At 43.1% G+C, this 25,386-nt stretch overlaps 1 long non-coding RNA gene across 1 annotated transcript in view; it reads left to right on the top strand.

Annotated features, from left to right (window-relative positions):
- Positions 1-19,084: 19,084 nt before the first annotated feature.
- LOC142098662 (uncharacterized) overlaps positions 19,085-25,386 on the top strand; it is a 93,220-nt gene continuing 86,918 nt past the window's right edge. The window contains exon 1 of the long non-coding RNA XR_012678383.1: positions 19,085-19,192. This is a non-coding gene — a long non-coding RNA (uncharacterized LOC142098662). The remainder of the gene's footprint in view (positions 19,193-25,386) is intronic.

Here is a 25,386-nt window from a genome sequence, read left to right as displayed (position 1 = left end):
GCTATTTTCAATTTTTTTTTTTTTTTTAAACTTATTTTTTTTTTTTAATGTATAGTCTGTTCATTAGTTACAGATTGTTAATAGAATAATATAAACAACTTAAAGCTAGACTGCACTTGTGATTTTTTGTTGTGCCATAAATCTCATCAAACAGGCCACATACTCTGTAAACAACCATCCCCAATAAAACCTTCTACATTTGTGACTAGTTATCAGACTATCATGTGACAATCTGGCAAAACACTTAGTTGCCATTCACCTGTTGTACCCAACAATTCACGTCTATTCACATGTGTATGAATAGCTGTGTTAGCAACATCCCACTTCTGTGGACATATAACTGGAACTTCATAGAGTATGGTCACCGACTGCACTGCTCAGTGTTTGAAAAGTCCTGACTAGGGAATAAGTAGAGCCGCACACTGGGCCCGTTTGGCTGCCTGGGATATGCAGGGCATGCTGCATCGCAATCAGTTCCAACTTTGAATTTTATTATAATTTACTGATCTCCCAAATCTAAAAGTTTTGGGTGACTTTCTTCTTAAATAAAAACAATAATAAAAATATCAACTAGTTTTTATTATATTGTTGATAATAATAATAATAATAATAATAAGGTCATACAAGGTAATAAAAACGAGTATTTATTATTATTACTACTATTATTATTATACAGTTGTATGATAAAGTTTGGTCTGGTCAAATTGCAAATTTCGCTAAATCTCTAAGGGGTAATAAGTTTAACACAACCTCTACAGGGTACAAACCAGGGGTGGTTCTGTAAAATAATTTTACCGGGGGCGATTTAGGGGGGGGGATTTAGTCCTCGCCCCCTTTTTGACAGTTAAGGCCATGTGCAGGTCCGTTCGGCTCAGACAGGCAGGGAGAGTGTGTTGCCCGGCCGCTCTGATTGCGGCCGACAGCCTTTGATGTAAAAAAGGGGGCGGGGCCTAAATCCCCCCCCCCCTCCCTAAATCGCCCGGGGTATATCAATTTTCTACATCCGCCCCTGGGAGGAGGGTGGGCATCTACCCCCTCCAGCCAGTTCGATAGTGGGCTAGCTTGCATTTGTGTCCCTTTAAAATGTTCCTAATAGTCTGCTGAGCAGAGTCTCCAGATTTTTTGGGGTCTTCCATATCGTGCCTTGACTTCAGGAGTTCCCTTTAACTTCTATTTCTTAATGACGTTTCTGACAGTGGAAATTCCAAGCTGCAAGTGTTAAGATACCTTTTTATAGCCTTCCCCTGATTTGTAGCAGTCAATTATCTTTATTTTTAAGTCCTCGGTCAGCTGCTTAGAGGAACATATGGGTTGTTAGGAGTAGACACAACATCCTGAGAGGCTAGAAGAAGTTTTTTTGTCAACTCTGGAATTGTCTTCACCTGGCTTAATTTAAGTCATAGCAATGTAATCAAGTTGTAAGACCACAAAAAAGTATTAATTGAAAAAACTGTAAGGGTAGCCACTTTTTTTTTACACGTGCCACCGTAACTGCTTTTTCAATTGGCTAAATTTAGTAAATAATTATGCATCAAAATGTCATGTTTAACTTTGTACCCTTCAGAGTGTGAACTTTCTTCCCTTAGATATGTAGTGAAATTTGACCAGGGTGTCCATACAACATATATATAGTTGGATAGAAGTGCTAACCACTAAGCCATCGTGCTGCCCAACAAGGTCTATAGAATATCATCATGTTCTAATTACCTGTTGCCAGATAAATATAGCTATAATTTGCTGATTATCTCATAATTAAAACAGAAGTACGGTTTACTTTTATCCCTTCATTTCTGAATATTTGCAGTTGTGACTAGAATTCTGTTCCTGCAGATAAATTCTGTAAGGAACTATGTTTCTACATACAGTCAATGTAAACTTAGGAACTGATTGGTTATTTGATTTATTTTTTCCAGAAGCTTTTGGCTTTCTAGTGCAGTTTTGAGGGCATGGCTGGAGGAACAGCAGCACATATGGTAAGTGTATTGCTTTTTTTTTTACCAGATATAAAAAAAACCCCCCAAATTGGCATACATTGGGGCATATTTAATTAAACCAGTACATTGCGGCTACGTTCAACTCGTTACAGCAACACCTTGGATTTCTGTTGCAGGAGGGTTGCAAAGGGCAATCTGCAACGTTGCGGTACCATAATGACACTTAAAATGCGCAGCCGCGTGTAGCTGCGATGTGCCGGCTTAATTGAATACGCCCCATTGTGTTTATATGAACACATACATGAAGAGGGCTGCCTGTAATGCGAGCATGAGACAGTAAAATGTAAGTTCCAATAAAAGAAATGTTTATGTTAGGCTGGCTACACACTACAGTGTTCAGATGATTATCGGTTCAATCAAATAAGAACGGCCGTTTGGCCCGATATCACATTAGTATGTACACTGCAACGGCGATCGATTATTGTTCCAGCAGATTGTATCATTTCATTTGATTTTTAAACCAAACTGAGAATGTCGTTCAACGATGGCACGATGTCGTTCCAATTCTGCAGTGTGTACGCACTCAGGAACGGCAGTGTCAATAGATCTCTATGGAGTGTGCAGAGTTAAGATCTTTTCAGCAGATGGTTATGACAGATGAAGAGCACAGATCTGACGGTAAATCTTGTAGAACGTGTTTAGTGTGTACACATGAATCTGCTGCTGATCGGGACTAAAGGATATTGCATCGGGAGGAATTCTGTATAGTGTGTACCCAGCCTTTCTTAGAATAAGAGATTAGAAGCGGAAATCATTTCAGTTGTTTCCTCATGAATGGTTAGGTCCAGCCATGGGTACAATGTTTTCTTGGCCTGTCTGGATGGTCAGGACCTTGATCCTGGTGTGTCTAAATAGATTTCTTCATCAGCTCTGGTGAGTCAGCCTTCATCCATCCATGAGAAATGAATGGGTATATATCGCATAACCAGATACATCTCTAACTGTTCATGCTACATGATTACCTTTCGAAAAGGCTGAGAAAAGAACTGAAAAGAAAAGGATATTGAAAAGTCTGACCCATTTTGTTCCAACACCCCGCCAAACCCCAACCCTAAGCCAGATTAATTTACCTTTTATTTTGAGGTGTTATTGTCTTCCATATGGATTAGTTGATTATTCTACCACTGGTATTGTAATACATTTCTGGTGTAGTGAAATTGTTTTCACAAGTAATGCAGTTAGGTACTTAGCTCTATGGTGCAATAACTGAGCAACGTGATAGTTGGGTCTAACAAAATGAGGACATCTACAGGCTTCAAAATGATATTGCAGAAATAAATGGGTGGTGAGCACCATGGTGGATCCACTCACAGGTCCTTGCGGTGCTTCTGCAAACAGGGCTCAGAAGCATTTCACTGGGTGTCTATTGATATTGTATGCCAAAGGCTGCCTCATCAACCCTCTCTCTATTGCCAGCGCTCACAATTCATCATCAAAACTGGGATGGGGAAGAGCTGCGTCCCCTATTGTACAATACAGCAGCTTCCCTCAATGGCATCCCACCCCATCTCCTTCTGGGCTACAGAGCTGTTATCAGCCCCTGTTATGTTGGCCGATAGCAACTATGTTCTCCTTCTCCTACATGGAACAATAGTGGATTCATGATCAGGACAGCAAATTGAATGCTGTCAACCTGTTCTATTATTGTCCAATAGCATTCAGTTCCCTGCTCTGCCAGTCTGGTTACAAGTTGTTTAAGTTCAGTGTGTAAAACAATGGAGCTGCTGTCGGCCAATAATACAGACCGATAGCAGCTTGAACACCAGCCAGCACCTTTTAAAGGACAAATACTGGTATACTGATTTGAGCATAACATATTTACTGATATAACTTATATCATTACATTCTGCATGATAGCATAGATTCACCCTTCCAGGCAATACTTCATACCTCTACAAATAGTAGACGTTGAACTAGAGCCCTGTAATTGCAGAGTTTCAAAACACAGACAACAATGCAAAAATGCGGCAGACCGAAGTTTCTAAGATGCCATTTTTTCTTGATATTGGAAATCCCTAGGGAGAGTCAGCGAGTGAGTATTCCAGTTTCATACAGTAATTCTCATGGATAGACAGTTAATGTGCTTCATCACTATAATTTCAAACGTCTCACTCCTTTCATCAGACAGAAATTACAGCAATTCCGTGTTACCTCGGCTAACAGCGTATCAACAGACCGAACCCGTGTGCCCTTTCACCTCTCTTATGACCCTTTGTCTTCTATTTTTTACCTAAAGCCTGCTGCAATCATTGTTGCTTGATATCATTTTTGAGTTTAAAATATATACTGTGGCCATGGAAGCACATATGGCAACCAGCAGCAGTGTATTACTGTATGGAATACTCTGGAGGAATGACCACGGGGAGATAACATCTCCGTAAACTGATAGACTGCATTAGTTTCCATGAATAACTTGTATTATCATGCAATTTGTTTCCCTTGCAAGCTCTGTTCAATTACAATGTCTATGTATCACGGCAGATCTGATGGTAAATTGGCTCAGAGACAAACGTTTCATCTCGTGCAATTGGGATTCACTTTCTGGATTCTGGATACAGAGGAGTGGTATAGTGGTATAGTTGAGTTAGGGGCATTAAAATTCTTAAAAATAATAAAATATTTTATAATTATTCACCCCAAAGTTGCTTTCTTCTTAGGTTCCTACTCACTAACCCTGAGCTGACATTGCCCTGCATCATTATTCACAGGAAAGAATGACTGTCCGACTTATGTGCATGTGTGTATATATATATATATATATATATATATATACCTACATATGTGTGTGTATATATATATATATATATATATATATATAAACACACACACGCATATATATATATATATATATATATATATATATATATATATATATACACTCACACCTTTTTCTATGTATAACTTACAATATTAAAATAAATAAATATTTCAGTACAGTATATGGTCATCTGCAAGTATACAAATATAGTGACGTCATATATTATATAGCGTATACTATATACATTCATTTAAACCTAGCAATATACTACTTAAGTAATATAGGGGTTTTGTTGTACAAGTGTCTCACTGTTAATATTAATGTGACCGGGTCCTCTGCAGCAAGTGTTAGACTGTTAGCTCCTAGTACCAGTTTGGCTTCCTCTCAGTCTCATACAGGCCTCAGACAGCTGCTGACTGTTTAAGCTGAGAGGATGTCTCTAGGCAACCAAAGAGGCTCATTACAGAGACCACGCTGATTAGGAAAAAAAAAAAAAAAAAAAAAGGGTATGAAGCTAAAATGGATTAATTATTTAATTAACTAATTGATGATCAACTTCTTTTTAATTATTCACTTAATTAAAGAAGTGTAACTACAACATTGCCCTTATCTACTGTGTTGATATACTGATGAGATTTTAGGAGCCTGCTTGTTGTTGAAGACGTTGTTTAAAGGCTGCGATGTTCCGCAAAAGAACAGCCTTTGCCAATGTTTCCAACAGAGAGAACAAAGACTGTCAATTTCCAGTTAGATCTTCTTATTTAAGAATATTATGAAAGTTATCTGACAGGCGGAATAACCATCGTATTAACCAGTTTAAAAAAAACAACATTTTGAAGACTAACACTATTGAAATGATTTGCAGATTTTTCTACATGGTAATATTTACTATAGGTGGAACCTTTTTAAGCGACCTGAGCTTGTACTATTGGTGGGTGGGCCGTATATCTCCTGATGACTGTACACACGTGGCTTTGCAGTCATTGGGCAACAGGATTTACTACTCAGTCTACTCAAAAATTGATTGGATTGAAGTTATTTTTTGGGGTCCATGTGATCAAAACTGACTATAGTGCCCAATGAAATCGAGGCTCATTGATCCCCATACCAGCTAGCTGTCAAGTCATCCTGGTAAGATGGTTACTCAACCCACAGGTAATAAAAGGATAGGTTTGCAACTCTGGCAACCCCAATGCATTTACCTGTCACCTACCTGACACTTTGTGCCCATGCCAATAGTAGGAAACTAAAGCCCACCAAATCTAAGCTGGTGCACACTAATTTGCATAATGGTAAAATGCTAATGCACTCTGTGTATGGCAAGGTGCGTGACACCTCTCTCCTCTTCAATATCTTGTTCCGAAATAATGTTTCTGTACTGTTCTGTAAATGTTGTCGGAAATGCCTTCACCCTTACTCTGTTAACTCATGTGCCTTGGAGGAAATCTAGGAGCACTTTCCCATATGATGGAGTGAGGTTGGCCCAAATCTGCTTCTGTACTGTGCAGCTGTTTTCTTGCTCTTTATAAATGTAGATGACAGGTACACATTAAAGTCCAAAATGTCATAGAATTCTCCATGTGTGATGAGATATGACTGGCGGAGGTGCAATCAGATAGGCATTGAGCATGCTCTCAGTAATAGGTGAGAACATGCACGATGCATTTCACTAAAGAGAGATATAACAGCTTTGAGTCTTTCTTGACCCCGTCATATTGGAGTTTTTGTAGTGTAACAGTCCCACTTTGTTGTTAGTCACACATCCCAGGGACTGATGTGTAACCTGGCATTAGGACCCAGAGGAGATACCCCAGGAGGCATGTATGAGGGGCTCAAAATGTGTGTGTGGAGAGAGGGACAGCCAGGGACGGATGAGAGGAGGTCCTGAGACCCCCCTTGTAATCGGGGGAGCTGGTCCGTGGCTGCTGCCACTAGGGGCCAAAGTACAACATTACTGACATAATACTAGTGACACAGGGCAGATCTGAGGGAAAAATTACCTCAGAATGTGGCAGGATGATAGAGAGAATGGGTGAGAGCTAATAACCCCCACAGAGAAGGGGTAAGAAATAATACCCCCTGCAGATGAGGGATGAGAGATAATACTCCCACAGAGAAGGGGTTATAGATACCGTATATACTCGTGTATAAGCCGAGTTTTTCAGCATACTTTTGTATGCTGAAAAAGGGCACTCGGCTTATACACGGGTGAACTTACCTGGTGTCCGGTCCGTCGGCTGTCAACTTCTGCATATGCGTTGCAACAACAGGAAGTTCGGCATTTGGAACGCAAACTTGCGTTCCAAATGCCGAACTTCCTGTTGTTGGAACGCATATGCGTTCCACTGCCGGGTAAGTGAAAATCTCTCTCTCTCTCTCTCTCTCTCTCTCTCTCTCTCTCTCTCTCCTTTTTGTTTTGTTTTTTTTAATTTACAGTGCAATTACATAATGAACAAACAATACAGCCACCATGTTCATACATTTATATCCCTACCCCTTATATACCCCTTTATTTAGGTTAGGTTGTACCCAATGATTTTATAATCATTTATGAATGTTCCTTGTCATCTAGCTAAAAATGAACCTATCATTTTTATTTAGGTTTTTAAATTAGCGCTCTTTTCCACCCTAGGCTTATACTCGAGTCAATAAGTTTTCCCAGTTTTATGTAGTAAAATTAGGTGCCTCGGCTTATATTCGGGTCGACTTATACTCGAGTATATACGGTAATACTCCCTTCCCCGCTCTCATCTCGCTCCCCTTCACTCCGTACTCAATACAGCCGCTCGGCTCATTTTCCTTTCTCGCCGCTCCTCTTCTGTCTTCCCCCTCTACCAATCCCTTCACTGGCTCCCCATCCCCTTCAGAATCGTGTTCAAGCTCCTCACTCTTACTTTCAAGGCCTTCTCCAACTCCACTGTTCCCTACATCTCCAACCTCATCTCCATTCACGCTCCATCCCGCCCTCTGCGTTCGGCCAATGACTGTCGCCCCTGGTTACTTCCTCCCACGCTCGCATCCAAGACTTCTCCCGCGCTGCCCCCCTCCATTGGAACCAGCTCCCCCGCTCCATCAGAACTTCCCACAGCTTGCCCAGCTTTAAACGGGCCTTAAAAACCAACCTCTTCCTCAAAGCCTTCCAGTCCCCTACTTAACTGCCCACATACAGATAGTGTAAATTTGAACACTGACTACCGCCTGCCGAAAAATCACTACTGTTAGGGGCACACAGCTCTCCCTTTTCGAGTAGAGCCGTGTGAAGCAGGACATACCTCCCAACTGTCCCTACAATCAGGACAAAGTCCTTATTGAGTGTGTCAGAACAGTTGACAGACTGTCCTGCTCTCTCCTACCTGTTCTTGCTGCTTTCAATACTTGTTGGGGAGAGATGGCTGTGAACAGTGCAGACAGAAACGATCTGCACACAATCTGCAAAGTGGCTGTACCGGGGCTGGGTCCAGCCACCTCAAGCATACAGTATCCCAGGCTGATAGGGGGTTTCCAGGTACCAGATACCCCCCTCAGTTTGCCTATGCACTGGTTATACTTAGTACAGGAGGAGAAACTCTAATCTAAGCTACATTCCAGTATGTGCCCTGATTGTTAGAATAGGGGGCTAGAAAAAGATATGGTGATTCTGTTTACCCATGCGATGTGCATTTGCATTTTTTGTCTGTGTGCTCAAAAAAAGCATATCTCTTCTACTCTGAACAATATTGGCAGGTCTAAAAAGTTGCTGAACAGAATAAACCATTGTGGTTTTTCTCCAGTCATGTCCTTGCTGCTAAACACACACATTATAATGTGTACTGTCAGGGTTTTTTTTCTACAGCTGAAAGAATATTTTGCAATCTTGTTACAAAACATTTGCCAGTGGCCAACAATTTGCAAAAATACCATGATCCGCGTCCGCTAATTGGCAGGGACTGAGGAAGTACCAGCGGTACCCACATTATGCAGATATCAGAATCTGAAATAATAAACAAAGTGTTTAACATTTATATACATCATAAATTCTACGTAGTAAACACATCTGTTTTTTATGCATTTTCTTAAACCTGCATTACCAAATATGAATGACCTGGTCCTTCTCCGAAGGCTGCTCTGTGGCTTTGTGATTCGTTTCAGAGCCCCAGCCGAACACTACGCTGCAGAGGAGGATGTGATCAGGAAGACCAATCAGAGTTGCGCCATCACATGTATTGCGGCTTCTGATATATCCTCCCACTCACACCCCCCCTCCGCAGAGGCGAACTTAAATGTTCTGCTCCTTAAAGCACTTTCACCACCAAATACTTGCTCCTTCCCCTTTGTAGGGCCCTGAAACTGCACGTTATTTTCTGTAGTACAACACCAGCAAAAGCTAGTTTTCCACTCACAGTCTGCTTGCCTACTCACCCGGATGTCCGGGAGACTTCCACATTTCGTGTAGCTCTCTCGGACATCGAGGAGAGCAGGTCCTTCTCCCGAATCTTGCCTACTTTCTAGTAAAGTGGGCAGGTGGGCGGGCTCGATGATGCAATTCACCACAAATCAAATTTTTCTGACTCCACATCTCGCGGCGCAATGACACGATTTGCGGCACTCCCTCTAGGAGGGTTACATAGGATTACAAAGTTGGCAAGTATGGTCTAGGGCAGTGTTTAGCTACCCTGTGACACTCCAGGTGTTGTGAAACTACAAGTCCCATCATACCCTTCCAGCAATAAGGTGCTATATATTGGCAAAGCATGCTGGGATTTGTAGTTTCACAACACCTGGAGTGTCACAGGTTAGCCAACAATGGTCTAGGGGCTTGTGGCTGTGCAGATCAATATGAGCCTCAAGCAGAGAATTCCTTAGGCTCTGTTAGGGGTAAGGAGTAGCTCAGTTGAACCTTCATCATCATCATCATCATCACCTTTTATTTATATAGCGCCACTGACTCTGCAGCGCTGTACAGAGAACTCATTCACATCAGTCCCTGCCCCATTGGAGCTTACAGTCTAAATTCCCTAACAGACACACAGACAGAGAGATAGAGAGAGAGAGACTAGGGTCAATTTTGATAGCAGCCAATTAACCTACCAGTATGTTTTTGGAGTATGGGAGGAAACCGGAGCACCCGGAGGAAACCCACGCAAACACAACATACAAACTCCACACGGATAAGGTCATGGTCGGAAATTGAACTCAAGACCCCAACGCTGTGAGGCAGAAGTGCTAACCACTGAGCCACCATGCTGCCCTAACCTTAAAGTTAAATTTGGAGTTCTATTGTAAAATCCCTCAGTGCATTATGTTTTGAGAATCTTTCTAATTAAGAAACAGGCCCGTTACTTTGGTCATAATAACAGTTGTGGAACCAGGGCTGATACTAATGCAGAGCTTAAGGCAGCAAATCTAGTTAGCTTCATTATCCATCTATTTAGTGATCATCCTAACTTCTGTAAGCACTACCCACCTTGACGGTTTATTATAGTCATTATCATGGTAAAAGCAAAGAAGCACCTGGAAAAAAAAGAAGAAACTATATAACAGGTTATAGAGAAGAATCTGTCTACTCCTTCCTTCAAGTGAGGCCGCATGTCCTCTGTGCTTTACATAAATCTAGTGCCGAGCAACAGACTCTTAAGTGTAGCACGGCAGGACACAGCAGATGTAATGAAACAATCGACTTTTGAACACAGCCTACAGCCTCTCATCTTTTAGCCATTCCTCGTGAGGCCTCTGACTGCTCGTTTCTAATTTGATTTATTAGTGGCATGGAACAAGAACGCCCAATGGATTCCTGTAAACATGTAGGGTGCAAACTGGTTTAGGGGGATCAAACAGCGTAATGTCTGGTGATGAGGGAATGGCGGTCCAATGAATTGCTAGTACTTTTGGGACACACAGGTTAGGGTAAAAACAAATGTACCTTTTCCAGCTTGCACTGTCAATTACAGGATGTAATAGACACTTTGTAGCACAAAGGAAGAAGGATGGATGAAGCTCAAATATTTGTGGCGGCTATTGTGACCCAGTGCCATGACGTATTTGTAGCTTTACATCAACAACAGGTTCCCTTCTCCTTTTTCTATAAGTTTCACAGCTAGAACACACACAGCAAAGAATAAATAGATATTTGACTACTCAATTCAATTGAATTGCTGAGTCTATAAACAAACGCACAGTGGTCATGACACATACCCACCCACACTGACTTCAAATAACACTGGACAGCATAATACACAGTTATAGTGAATGCCATATATGAGAGTCCCAGTAGCCATCATACATACAGCCCCACTGACCACTCCAACACCCAACATACATAAGGCCCTAGTATCCCTCATACATACAGCCCCACTGACCACTCCAACACCCAACATACATAATGCCCTAGTAGCCCTCATACATACAGCCCCACTGACCACTCCAACACCCAACATACATAAGGCCCTAGTAGCCCTCATACATACAGCCCCACTGACCACATCAACACCCAACATACATAAGGCCCTAGTAGCCCTCATACATACAGCCCCACTGACCACACCAACACCCAACATACATAAGGCCCTAGTAGCCCTCATACAGCCCCACTGACCACACCAACACCCAATATACATAAGGCCCTAGTAGCCCTCATACATACAGCCCCACTGACCACACCAACACCCAATATACATAAGGCCCTAGTATCCCTCATACAGCCCCACTGACCACACCAACACCCAACATACATAAGGCCCTAGTAGCCCTCATACAGCCCCACTGACCACATCAACACCCAACATACATAAGGCCCTAGTAGCCCTCATACATACAGCCCCACTGACCACATCAACACCCAACATACATAAGGCCCTAGTAGCCCTCATACATACAGCCCCACTGACCACATCAACACCCAACATACATAAGGCCCTAGTAGCCCTCATACAGCCCCACTGACCACACCAACACCCAATATACATAAGGCCCTAGTAGCCCTCATACATACAGCCCCAGTGTCCATACCAACACCCCACATACATAATGCCCTAGTAGCCCTCATACAGCCCCACTGACCACATCAACACCCAACATACATAAGGCCCTAGTAGCCCTCATACAGCCCCACTGACCACATCAACACCCAACATACATAAGGTTCTAGTAGCCATCATACATACAGCCCCACTGACCAGGGGCGGATCCAGACTATTACTATACCCCGGGCGATTTTAGGGGGGGCGATTTAGGCCCCGCCCCATTTCTAATTTCTAAGGCTGCCGGCGGCTGCATAGTATGTGCAGGTCCACTCGGCAGTGACAGTGTCACGACTGATAGTGGGTGTATGACTGGTAGAAAGTACCTGCTGTTGTTGGCGCAACTCAGAGGAAGGCGCGGAGTCTAACGTGCCCCTGGTATTCACCAGGAACCCCCGCAAGGAAGTATGGACTCCGCTGCAGGGACACGCAGGTCGCGGTCCTTCCTAGAGTCCACAGCGAGATACAAGGGGTAGTCAGACAGGCCGGTTCAGCAACGTTCAGGTAGAGGAGGTACAAAGGGAAATCCAGAAGAATGGTGAGGCAAGCCGGGTCGGTAACGTTCAGGGAGTGCAGTACAAAGGCAGAATCCAGATAGGGGTGGTCAAACGGTCCGGGTCAAAAGGGTCACAAGCAGCACGAGGAATGTCAGGGACAAATACAGCAACTGGAACACACAAACGCTGGAGACAGGAAGACCTGATACTCTGGCACTGATTATAGGGCAGGAAGAGGTTTAAATAGTGTGGAGGTCCAATCAGCATCAGCGCTGCAGCGCTGTCATACCTGCCGCCGGGAATCCTACATAGCGTCCCGTTGCCTAGCAACGGGGCGCGTCATACAGCAAGGGGTCAGGCAGGGGGAATCCGGAAGTGATGCGTCTGGTTGCCTAGCAACCAGACGCGCGGTCAGGCAGTCAGGCGGCCGTGCGGACGGCGCCTGACAGACAGTGTGCTGCCCCGCTGCTCTGATTGTGTTTAAAACACAATCAGAGCAGCCGGGCAGCACACTGTCACTGCTGAACGGACCTGCTCCGATCGCCCCCCCCTGGATCTGCCACTGCCACTGACCACATCAACACCCAACATACTTAAGGCCCTAGTAGCCCTCATACATACAGCCCCACTGTCCACACCAACACCCAACATACATAAGGCTCCAGTAGCCCTCATACATACAGCCCCACTGTCCACACCAACACCCAACATACATAAGGCTCCAGTATCCCTCATACATACAGCCCCACTGTCCACACCAACACCCAACATACATAAGGCTCCAGTATCCCTCATACATACAGCCCCACTGTCCACACCAACACCCAACATACATAAGGCTCCAGTAGCCCTCATACATACAGCCCCACTGTCCACGCCAACACCCAACATACATAAGGCTCCAGTATCCCTCATACATACAGCCCCACTGACCACATCAACACCCAACATACATAAGGCCCTAGTAGCCCTCATACAGCCCCACTGACCACACCAACACCCAACATACATAAAGCCCCAGTAGCCAACATGCATACAACCCCACCAACACCTAATATACATAATGCCTTAGTAGAACATATACATACAGAGGAAGAAGCCAGCATACACCATTAAGAACACCATTAACCAACACCCCACATCATGTACCCTTACTCCTGATGGTGCTGCTACTTAACAGCTTACTGTCCTTGTGAATGTTGACTGCTGCAGTTATGGGTGACTCACATAGGGACTGAAGTCCATCTTACAGGATTACCTGTGGAGGGGTGACATTTCGTCTTTCTTTATAACTAGTCTGGAATGGTAAGAAATACCTATCTTTGTGCCAAGCTAATCCAATAAAGAAAAGTGCAATTGATATAGTTGATAAACTATAAATGTCAGTCGCATAAGCTGTAAAAGGGCCGAAGAGAAGCTCACAAGGAGCTAAACTCACGACTAAAGTATTTGTAGATTCTATGCAGACTGTGTTTGAATCTTCCGATTATTTTGCCAGGGATCAATGGCAGGCAGCTTCAGTGGGTGCAGGTAAATCTGTGCTGTCACTGATTTGTTTTCAGTGATCTCCAACAGCCAATCAGAGCTTGCTACAAGTGGTAGTTTCTGCAACAGCTCTGGTCCTGATTCTTGATACCAGAAATAAAAACTTGTTACCAATAGTCTATTGTGCAGGGTTGTACTGAGCAGCAAGTTCTTAATGAATCCTTTCAGCATAGAGCAGTTGCTCGATTAAATGTGTAGCTTTTGTTTCCAGATTGTAGCTTAGATGATGGGACAGGGAATGTAACTATTTTGCAATACAAACTCTTTTATCTTTTGTTTTTTGAAGTTACTAGACAGTGAAAAAGGAAACACCAAAGACCTTTAAAGTGGACCTGCTGTGTAGTTTAGAAAGTCTAACATTAATAGTACACCCTAAGTAAAATCCTAATTGCAATGTATACTTAACTAGTAAAAGGCCTGTCAAAATGACGGAAATTTTTGGAATGTTCATGGTGTCCTTTCCTTAAGTGCTCAATAACAGGGGCAGACTTTATTGCACCCAATTTGACATCACCCTTGTGGAAGCATTGATTGAATACATTGGCGTGGCATCCTGATCGCTGCCTTTGTAGGTGATGACGTGATATTACCTCTGTTTTGTTCGCTCTTTGATTGTTTTCTCTGTGACTGGCAATTTACCGAGGAGTCATATTTGCAAGGCGTTCTCTTTAGTCATCCGTTACAGTTTGTAATCAGGCTTTATTGCTATTTTTGATAAAGGTGAGGAGCAGCTTTAGCTATACATAAATATATATATAATCATCAGCTATTTATATAGCGCCACTAAATCCGCAGTGCTGTACAGAGAACTCACTCACATCAGTCCCTGCCCCATTGGGGCTTACAGTCTAAATTTCCTAACATACACACACACACACACACACACACACACACAGAAAGACTAGGGTCAATTTTTTGATAGTGACCAATTAACCTACTAGTATGTTTTTGGATTGTGGGAGGAAACCCACGCAAATACGGGGAGATCATACAAACTCCACACAGATAAGGCCATGGGCAGGAATCGAAATCATGACCCCAGTGCTGTGAGGCAGAAGTGCTAACCACTAAGCCACAGTGCTGCCCTATATATACTGATGATTATTTATACCAGGCCAGAAAATGGCTAATTTTATTCTGCCATGTAAAAAGTGTAATGTGGAAGAGACTGTACAGCTGTCAGTAAATGTAACATATGTTTAGCTTTATGCTATGTATTCAGGTATGTATAGGTGACAGGTACTCTTTAATCTGAACCATTCACTTCATGATAATACACATTCTGTTTAGTACAAACTCTCCCCAAAAAGTTTGGGCGTAGTTCACTATGATAAAATACCAAATTTGAATACCTTTCCTGCAGCATTACTCACATTCACAAATCGCCCTAATTCTCCACGGGTCCAGCTCTTGCTCATTTTAAAAATCTCTGGTATTTTAATGCTCCTTCCTCTTGAATTTTCCATTTATGCAAATGCACTGAACAGGGGAGGGATATCGACACACAGTTTGTACTGATGGGCAGTTAACAATAACCTTGACAGCGCTATTTAGGCCAAACTATAATATCTTGCTCCTAACTCTCTGAAAAAGATCTGATGATGGAATCAATGCATGGACTGTGGATTTTGCATCTAATAGCGAGCTAACACTGCAGGTCTCTATTGGTTAGCAATTAATCTGTACAAGTCAATGGAGGGGACTGAGGGGCAATATCTGGAAATATTTTCTGTTGACAATTTTAGAAAACTGTACTGGCAACTATCCTCTCCAATGTAACATTAGATAGTATGAAGTTTTATTCAAATTAAATTATGTGCAATCTAGAGAACAAGGGGGCTCATAATTGGAAATTCTAGTTTGTTAGGATAATGTAGTTAGGGGCAGTGTTCCCAGTTTAGCTGGTAGCTGCGGAGATAGTTTACAGATGTAACAATGACCATTCTTGCCCATACTTACCAACTTTGGGCAGATCCGGGAGATTGCCACACTTGCCGGGAGAGTTGGCAAGTATGTTCTTGCCCACTGTCCCAGAATGTCTGGGAGACTCCCGAATTCTGGTTAGGTCTCTTGGACTCTCGGGAGAGCATTTCATTCTCCTACATCCTGCGATTAAATCATTTTATCGTGGGTGGGACCAAAACGACGTGATTCGCTGTGTCCTTCTCCGCTCTTGTAATTCACCACCCCCAAGATCTCCTCGAGTGGATATACCTTAAGTTTGGAAGTATGAAAAGGACTTGTTTTTACAAGTCCTCATTGGCAACAGTGCACTATTATTCACAATGATTTTCACACTATCAGGGACACTTTATACAGGAAAGCACATATATAGGCAGCCAAACACCAATTTAATAGTATGAGTCTGGCATTCTCCCTGATACTGAGCCAGTGCAGTACAAGACGTGGTTTTCTTCGCCATCTGTGGCATGATGACACAGTTCAGAAATTGTGTCCTACGTCCATGTATTGATACCTATGGAGGTGGCCATTTTCATGGAGACCAAGATTTAATCAAAGACTAACAGGTAAGACAACATGACTTCAGTAATGGAGAGAGAATTGTAAAAGACACTTCAGTCTCTAGAGCTTCATTAGCTGCTTTTCTTTAACGCATAGTTGCCTACTCTCCCGGAATGTCGGGGAGACTCCCGCATTTCTGGGAGACCTCCCGAGCTCCCGGGAGAGCAGGGCAACCTCCCGGTTCTCGCCCCTGCAATATTGTGTCATCTTAGCCTCACCCCCTGCTGTAATTGGCCAAAATTGTGACAATCATTTAAGGGGCGGACCAAAATGATACGATTCATCAAGCCCCGCCCCCGCATGCCCACCTCCTCCGGGATCTCCCTGAAGCCAACGAGGAAAAGTTGGCAAGTGTGCTATACCCGTTATGCCTACAACTATGAAGTAGCTACATTTCTGAAAAAAGATATACCTTTACACGCCTGCACTTTTTTTCTGGCTTGTAGTTCACCCTATTCATAATCAATCTGGTAGTAGAGTTTCTCAATGGATCCTTTGATGTTTGACATTTTACTGATAACCCCGCTCATTGTGGGAGTGGCTAACAGCACCAACATCTCATTACATAGGCACAGCTATTCTGCAGCTAGTGCCACGGCGCCACGGGCAAATGCAACGGTGCTGGTTAATAGACAGTGACAACTTGGCAGCCGGCATTCTATTTCTGGTTAGTAAATTATTTCCTGTGTCTGTCTGATAACACAGGATTAAAGGGAGGGGGGTTTATAAATTCATAGTGAATGAAAAGGGTGACATGGCTGGTTATGTTTAAATCTATGCTAAAACTGCAAGCAATTTGATTAGAAGCAAACTGTTGATGGATGGGGCATTTCAGGAAGCTGTAAATGGAAATTGTTTGTCCTCTGGCCACTTGTGTGTTATTTGAAATTTATAAAACTTGAATGCAAACTTCCAGGTTGTGGCCTGAAGAATAGCACAGCTTCAGAGTAGTTTGTCTCCCTATCAAAAGCCATTAATTATTTACTCTCTAATTAAAAGTGAGGTCAAACAATGAAAATGCCTTAACTAAACAGTTGCAGCGTGATATATTAAATTGTCAAATATATTGTTTTAATGGATGGATTGGGACTTGGTGATTTATGAATTGAATCCTTACCAATTTTATGTATATACGTACTGTATACATTAGTACTTGAACAATGAATGATGATCTGCATGTTAGCATAAAATACAATATTAGTTTGTGTCAGGCAACTGCATCATGTCAGTTTAAATTATTAAATAGAAAAAAAAAAGGTCAACATATTGTTATAATTTATTATATAATACACACTTGTTGCAGTACAGATCAAAGAGTTAAACGGTATCTTCAGCTAAAATGTCATTTTTACACACCCTCCCAATCCTCCAAGGAGCAAAACATTTGAGCAAGTTTATTTTATTCTGTAACAGGGTAAGTCCAATATCAGTTTTAGCCAATCCCACCTCCCTCTAACTATCAGAATCATGGAAGTTCCATCCTGGGGGTAAATTTGTCAAGCTGCGTTTTTGAAAAAGTGGAGATGTTGCCTAGAGCAACCAATCAGATTGTAGTTATTATTTATTGAGTACATTCTACAAAATGACAGCTAGAATCTGATTGGTTGCTATAACATCTCCACTTTTTCAAGCCTGCAGCTTGATAAAATTACCCCCTGGAGACCATCGCAGTTCAGAAGGGCTCATTGCCTTCAGTGCTCTAACGCTTCTTTTCTCGACTTTGACCAACGGGAGAAGGAGGTGCAAACAATGTTTTCAGTTTGTAACCCAGATACAGAAGCTCAGCTGGGGTGAGTTCCCTCGAACTGTGGGGGTTCTTCCACGGAACCCTCATTGTACTGCTAGCTAGAGGGAGGAGTGATGTTGGGTAAAACTGACAATTTAACTGTTGTTACCCTGATACAAAATAAAATAAGTTGACCATGTACATAGTGCTCTCATGTCTCTTCTAGGAACATTCTTGAAGTCAGCAACCCCCAGGACTGGGTTTTAATTGGAACTCAGGGAAGCGGTAACATTCCTCCAGAGGCAGGAGCATCCCGGAATACAGGGTCTGCAGGTCGCCCTAACTGTCTGTAGGACAGTGTATGGTTAGCTTTAAGAAGTGTGTCCAGCTACTAGAAGGAGTGGGGTCAATTCCCTCACCTCTCCGTACCCGCCCTTTCCCTCTCTACAGAATGCTCTCCTGACTCCGCCAGGAGTGTGCCTGAGCAGTGGTCTGTCAGTTCTGCTGGCTGCGGGGAGTATCACAGTCACTGAGGCCTACCAGGGTTTTCCCCGGTACCGCAGTGGGCCAGTCAGAGCCTGGTTGCTCATATGATGTGATTCTTGTATCCGGATTTGATATTACCCAACCATTAGGCTCTTTCAATAACATGGTGCAAAGAGCGATGATGTGATGGACCATATCACAAGATATCAACATTGTGTAGTCATTTTAAAGCAAGCTAATACCTCCAGGGTTGCTATCCGTTACAGCATGCATTCTCCTGGCACCATTGTATTAAATAAGCTATTTTTTGGTTTTACAATCTGCTTCAGAACACTTTGAAATAAAGCGATGTCTTATTGCCAATTGGCAGGACATTGTTCTTTAGTACATATGGACTCTGAGATGTATTAGGTAAATGGTGAATTATTGGATGAATAACAGCCAAACCTCCCACTACCGCCTTAAAATTATTAGCCAACAACACATACATTATTACATTACACTAGAAAGGACTAATGACTACCACTTCACAGTTCAATTTTCTTTTTTTTTCAGCCAAACAACTGATTGTGCACTTTGGAAATCAATTCTCCCTGTTTGCCGGCAGACTGTTATTTGTGTAAGAACACATCATTCAGACGATCCTCTGCTTCCATTCCATGGGTACAGTAAGTAGGATCCTCAATGTGCCAGTAGTAATTAACACAACTTGTAATTATATTATATATAGACATTACACATGACTTTGTGCTAAGAATGTTGGTTGTAAGTGAAAATTTACCCTGTTACAAGAAATATAGTTACCTTTTCCCCTGCTAATGGTAGAAACACCTTGATTATATGTTCACACTAATTAACCGGATAAACATACCAGCTGTTTATCCATTAATTTAATATTTCCCTGTAGGTCATTCCGATTAGTCTAGGATGGACTTAGAGTTTCGGAGACGCTTTTGAATACATAATTTGATCCAGGGATCTGACTGTATATGTAAGTGGAAATGGAGGAATATGAGGCAGACTTTCATATTAACTATGAACTATAAAGCGATGTTAAATTATCTGACTGCTAAGAAATGAGCATGTAATACGTGGGTTCTGAGAAATTAGCCAGTAATTCTATCTCGGAGTATATCTATTTTATCTGTCGGGGTCGGAGGCAAAGAAACCTGTGATCTCTACCAAACAGTTTCACCCAGAAAATCTACCAAACCCATTGGGACACAATGGGCAATTATTTTCGTCATTCATTTTAATTGATACGTTGAGGAATGGCTTTTATTAGTAGCACTGAGGTCACCCCAACTTTGCTCATACATGCTGCGTACTGTAGGGACAACATTACTAGCCGTCTGAGTTAACCCAACTGGAAGACCAAGATGGAACCCAAATTTAGAGGACATAACATAGTGTTCATTAATGTGGTCCGAGGCCTAAATATACCGCCTCCCTAACATGCAGACCCGGATCATCCATTAGGCACCTAGGTTCCTGCCTAGGGCCAGATGGGCACTCAGGGTTAGTTTAAGACGGGAAGCTTCACAGGTAAGAAGCTGCTGGCTACCGCTCCTTCAAATCAGCGGCCGACGCTCAGTGTGGGGGGACTGTGACAACACTAAAGATACTGAATGAGTGACATTATGGCACTCATTCAATGTTTTAGGTGCCCCATAAACATTGGTGCCCTAGTAGGTAGTAAAATAGCCAAGTAATAGTACTCACTTCCAGCTGCTCTTGCCGCTTATTCCAACATCGGGGCCTTTAGGGATCCCTGCACCTGTGTTCTATCATCATCATCACCATTATTTATATAGCGCCACTAATTCCGCAGCTCTGTACAGAGAACTCACTCACATCAGTCCCTGCCCCATTGGAACTTACAGTCTAATTCCCTAACACACACAGACAGACAGACAGAGAGAGAGCGAGAGACTAGGGCAAATTTTTGATAGCAGCCAATTAACCTACTAGTATGTTTTTGGAGTGTGTGAGGAAACCGGAGCACCTGGAGGAAACCCACGCAAACACAGGGAGAACATACAAACTCCACACAGATAAGGCCATGGTTGGGAATTGAACTCATGACCCCAGTGCTGTGAGGCAGAAGTGCTAACCACTGAGCCACCGTGCTGCCCCTTGCAGTACTGAAGCACACACTATGAGGTGCACTTTGAAGTACAGTTTGTCATCCCGCACCTCTATGTATAGTTTATGTATGTAGGTTAGGATGAACCTCACTGCACCTTACTTCCACACAGCAAGAAGCATAATACAGGTGCCAGGATGCCAAAAACCACTTGTGATTGTGAATTTATCTTCTCTTTAGGATCATTTAACAGACCACATGCTCGGAGTCCATTGCTGTTTTACTTCCTCTAAATACCTTTCTTTATAGTGAAATAAAATGTTTTTTTTTCCCCACTGTAATTTGTATTAATCTTCTTAGTAAGGTGTGTTAAAATGAACCGCAACAGCAGGAATTAATTATTATTATTAATATTAACGTAGAATTTTGTCAGTGCCAGACAGTGGGGAAAACTAGACATACATAAAACAGGAACATACAAGTTAGACAACATAAATGTAGACATGAAGAAAAAGGGTAGGGAGGACCCTGCTCATCAGGGAAAGAGGACACAGCTGAAACAAGAGGAATATTATAAGAATTGGCATAAGAAGTCTGGAATTGCCCAGAAACTATTCTTCCTGAAATTTCTTCTCCGTCATCCACCAACCTGGTAAACATTGGTTCAAAATAGGGAGCTTCATGAGACCGTGCAGTATGGATCATGCGCTATGGCCCCATGGCATATGGCTTATTAATTTGAATGAAACAGTAAGGTGCCTTTCAATGGTGTGAGCTGTCTGGCTGGGTTGTGCTGCTTAGTTAATATGGCTTTAAATCTGTTGGACAGGGTTTTTTTTTAATGCTCCCGGTGATCTTGTGATTCAGATCAGAAAGATGGGAGATTGCTGCTTCAAACCTCTGTATTAATTAACTGGAGGCTCACGGCTCCCACAGCCATCTGTGATCCTGAGTAACGGGCAGAAGGGGGAGAAGGGAGATATTGGAATACTGGCCAAGTTGTTTAACTTCCTTTCGTGTTCCAAATGCTTATGTCAGCGCTATCCAGCTATCCCGCAACCTCCTGCCTGTGCCCTAGTGACTTACGCAATGAAAATAATGGGTTTAGGGGGGGAAAAAAAAAGCCTCGCTATACATTTCATGCCAAAAACAAAACAGCCTGCAATTGTGAAAATATGTGGGAATTGCATCAAACCCAGGACTTAATGAGCAGTAACCCTTTCGTTGCCAACATGACATGTTTAATAATAACGTGGCACATCATTGTGAGTGGTTTAGTTCAGCGTCAGCTGCAGGGCCATATTTGCCCCCGCTGTAGGGGGCATTTTACAATGGAATTAAGGCTTTTTATTTTTAAATAAAAAAAATGCCCTCCTCCCAAATATAAGAGGGTTATGTTGCTCACCAAAGCAACCACAGAATTCCCCAGAATGTAGATGCCACTGAATTTTGTCTATCTCAGTCAGACTATGAAAAAGATTAAAGTTGGAATTAAAAGTCACAAGCTATTCACTAAGGGGTAGATTTATCAATCCTTCTAAAAGAGAAAAATGGAGGTGTTGCCCATAGCAACCAATCAGATTCTAGATATCATTTGTCTAGTACGTTCTACACAATGATAGCTGGAATCTGATTGGTTGCTATGAGCAACACCTTCACTTTTCCTTTTTAGAGGTTTGATAAAGCTGGCCCTATAGACTTTGTGCAAATAAGTAAATCTTATTCATGAGAACACATTTATGGAAATGGCATTTATGTACTATCCTTTACCCACTGGGAAAAATGCCATTCAACATTTTAGAAAGTGAACCTGAGATAAATTAAACTCCACCCAAGTCACGCCCCCAGTCTGCCCAAACTGAAGCCACACCCCTTTGTGTCCGATAATCAGGACAGTCTTGCCAAAATCAAAACTGATGGAGGACTTTAAATATTGTGTGCTGATCCTGTGGAAGGCAGTGACCTATGGTCTCATAGGCAAACCGAGGGGGGGGGGGGGTTTCCTAGTGCCTGGAAACCCTCCTCCAAGGTTGGGGCACTGTATAATTGAGATGGCTGGACTCTGCTCCCGCTTTACACGGCTTTGCTTGAAAAGGGAGAGCTGTGTGCACCTAACAGTAGTACATGCAGCATTGCCCATGTATATTATGGGGATAGGAAGAGTTGGAGAGCAGCCAAGCACTGTCTAATATTATAGCCACGCCCCCATGCATGGTGATCACGCCCACTGGCGGCGTGGTGTGGAAACCCGCCTCTACAAATCCTGCGTTTGCCCCTGGGTCTTGTGTGATTATGTTAGTGAGGACGGGGCAGGGGCAGTGTAATGATGTGAGGAGGGGAATGCAGGCAAGCAGGAAGTCACAGACTGAGAGTTACTTAGTGAAAAGAGTCTGGTTCCCCAACAAGTCTTGAGTAGTGCTGTGAGGCTTCTACCAATCCAATGCAGAAAAATTGTGGGGTGAAACGCGCTTCTAAATTACATAAAATAAACTTCATACAGCCAACCTGTTTTGTGGTATATGGTCACAGAACACTGACTGTGACTGCTAATATTGTTCTATAAACCTATTGACACCCTGTGTTATCCATGTAAAGTGATTTAAATTTAAAATACCAGATCACTGATTATATCAGTATATACTCGATCCTTATATTATTGTGCACACGTGAAATATTTGCATGTTATGTAAACACAAATCCCTTTAGAAGTGAGGGATTATTGCCCTATTAATGTGCAATACATTTTTTAATGCCACTAATTAAGGTTGGATGAAAAACAGATTTCCTATTTGCTGGTCTGCTTTCCTAATTGTACTGATTTCCAAATAATTGAAAGTTGGGAATACCTCCAAGTTGCAGATTAGATGATGAATCACAAACCCAATCACTGTTTTACACACTGCTCAATTAGGGATGTCCATACCAGCAATATCTGTACACATTCAATGAGAGGAGTTACAGGTAAAGACGGATTTATACTTTATAAAAACATTTTATAACCTTCAGCAACAACTGAATTACTAAAGGAACCCTGCAGTATACACAGTTCCCCCATAGTACCCCACATTATACACAGGGCCCCCATAGCACCCCACATTATACACAGGGCCCCCATAGCACCCCACATTATACACAGGGCCCCCATAGCACCCCACATTATACACAGGGCCCCCAAAGTACCCCACATTATACACAGGGCCCCCATAGCACCCCACATTATACACAGGGCCCCCATAGCACCCCACATTATATGCAGTGCCCCCATAGTACCCCACATTATATGCAGTGTTCCCATAGTACCCCACATTATACACAGTGCCGCCATAATACTCCACATGATATACAGAGTCCCCATAGCATCCCACATGATACACAGGCCCCCCATAGCATCCCACATGATACACAGGGCCCCCATAGTACCCCACATTATACACAGGGCCCCCATAGCACCCAACATTATACACAGGGCCCCCATAGCACCCCACATTATACACAGGGCCCCCATAGTACCCCACATTATACACAGGGCCCCCATAGCACCCCACATTATACACAGGGCCCCCATAGCACCCCACATTATACACAGGGCCCCCATAGCACCCCACATTATATGCAGTGTTCCCATAGCACCCCACATTATATGCAGTGTTCCCATAGTACCCCACATTATACACAGTGCCGCCATTATACTCCACATGATATACAGAGTCCCCATAGCATCCCACATGATACACAGGGCCCCCATAGCATCCCACATGATACACAGGGCCCCCATAGCACCTCACTTTATACACAGGGCCCCCATAGTACCCCACATTATATGCAGTGCCCCCATAGTACCCCACATTATATGCAGTGCCCCCATAGTACCCCACATGATACACAGAGCCCCCAGAGCACCTCACTTTATACACAGGGCACCCATAGTACCCCACATGATACACAGGGACCCCATAGTATCCCACATGATACACAGGGCCCCCATAGTACCCCACATTATACGCACATCCCCCATAGTACCCCACATTATATGCAGTGTTCCTATAGCACCCCACATTATATGCAGTGTTCCCATAGTACCCCACATTATATGCAGTGCCACCATAGTACCCCACATTATATGCAGTGTTCCCATAGTACCCCACATGATATACAGAGTCCCCATAGCAACTCACTTTATACACAGGACCCCCATAGTACCCCACATTATATGCAGTGCCCCCATAGTACCCCACATTATATGCAGTGCCCCCATAGTACCCCACATTATATGCAGTGCCACCATAGTACCCCACATTATATGCAGTGCCCCCATAGTACCCCACATTATATGCAGTGCCCCCATAGTACCCCACATTATACGCACGTCCCCCCATAGTACCCCACATTATACACAGAGCCCCCATAGTACCCCACATTATACACAGAGCCCCCATAGCACCTCACTTTATACACAGGGACCCCATAGTACTCCACATGATACACAGGGCCCCCATAGTACCCCACATGATACACAGGGCCCCCATAGTACCCCACATTATACAGTGCCCCAGAGCACCTTGCAATATACACAGCACTCCCATAATACTTTGAGAATATACAGTGCCCCCATAGCACCCACAGCACACACATAATACTCCAGTATGCACAATGCCCTCATCGTACCCTATCATTATACACAGCAGCCCTAAGGTGCTGAGTCCATGCCAGTATCACCAGTGCCACACAGATGAGGACACATCACCTGTCTCTATATGACTGATGGGCCTGGCACCC

This window comes from Mixophyes fleayi, chromosome 7, assembly GCF_038048845.1.
Source record: "Mixophyes fleayi isolate aMixFle1 chromosome 7, aMixFle1.hap1, whole genome shotgun sequence".
NCBI lineage: Eukaryota > Metazoa > Chordata > Amphibia > Anura > Limnodynastidae > Mixophyes > Mixophyes fleayi.
Note: the sequence above shows the minus strand (reverse complement) of the source record. Positions and strands in the feature narration are given on the sequence as shown.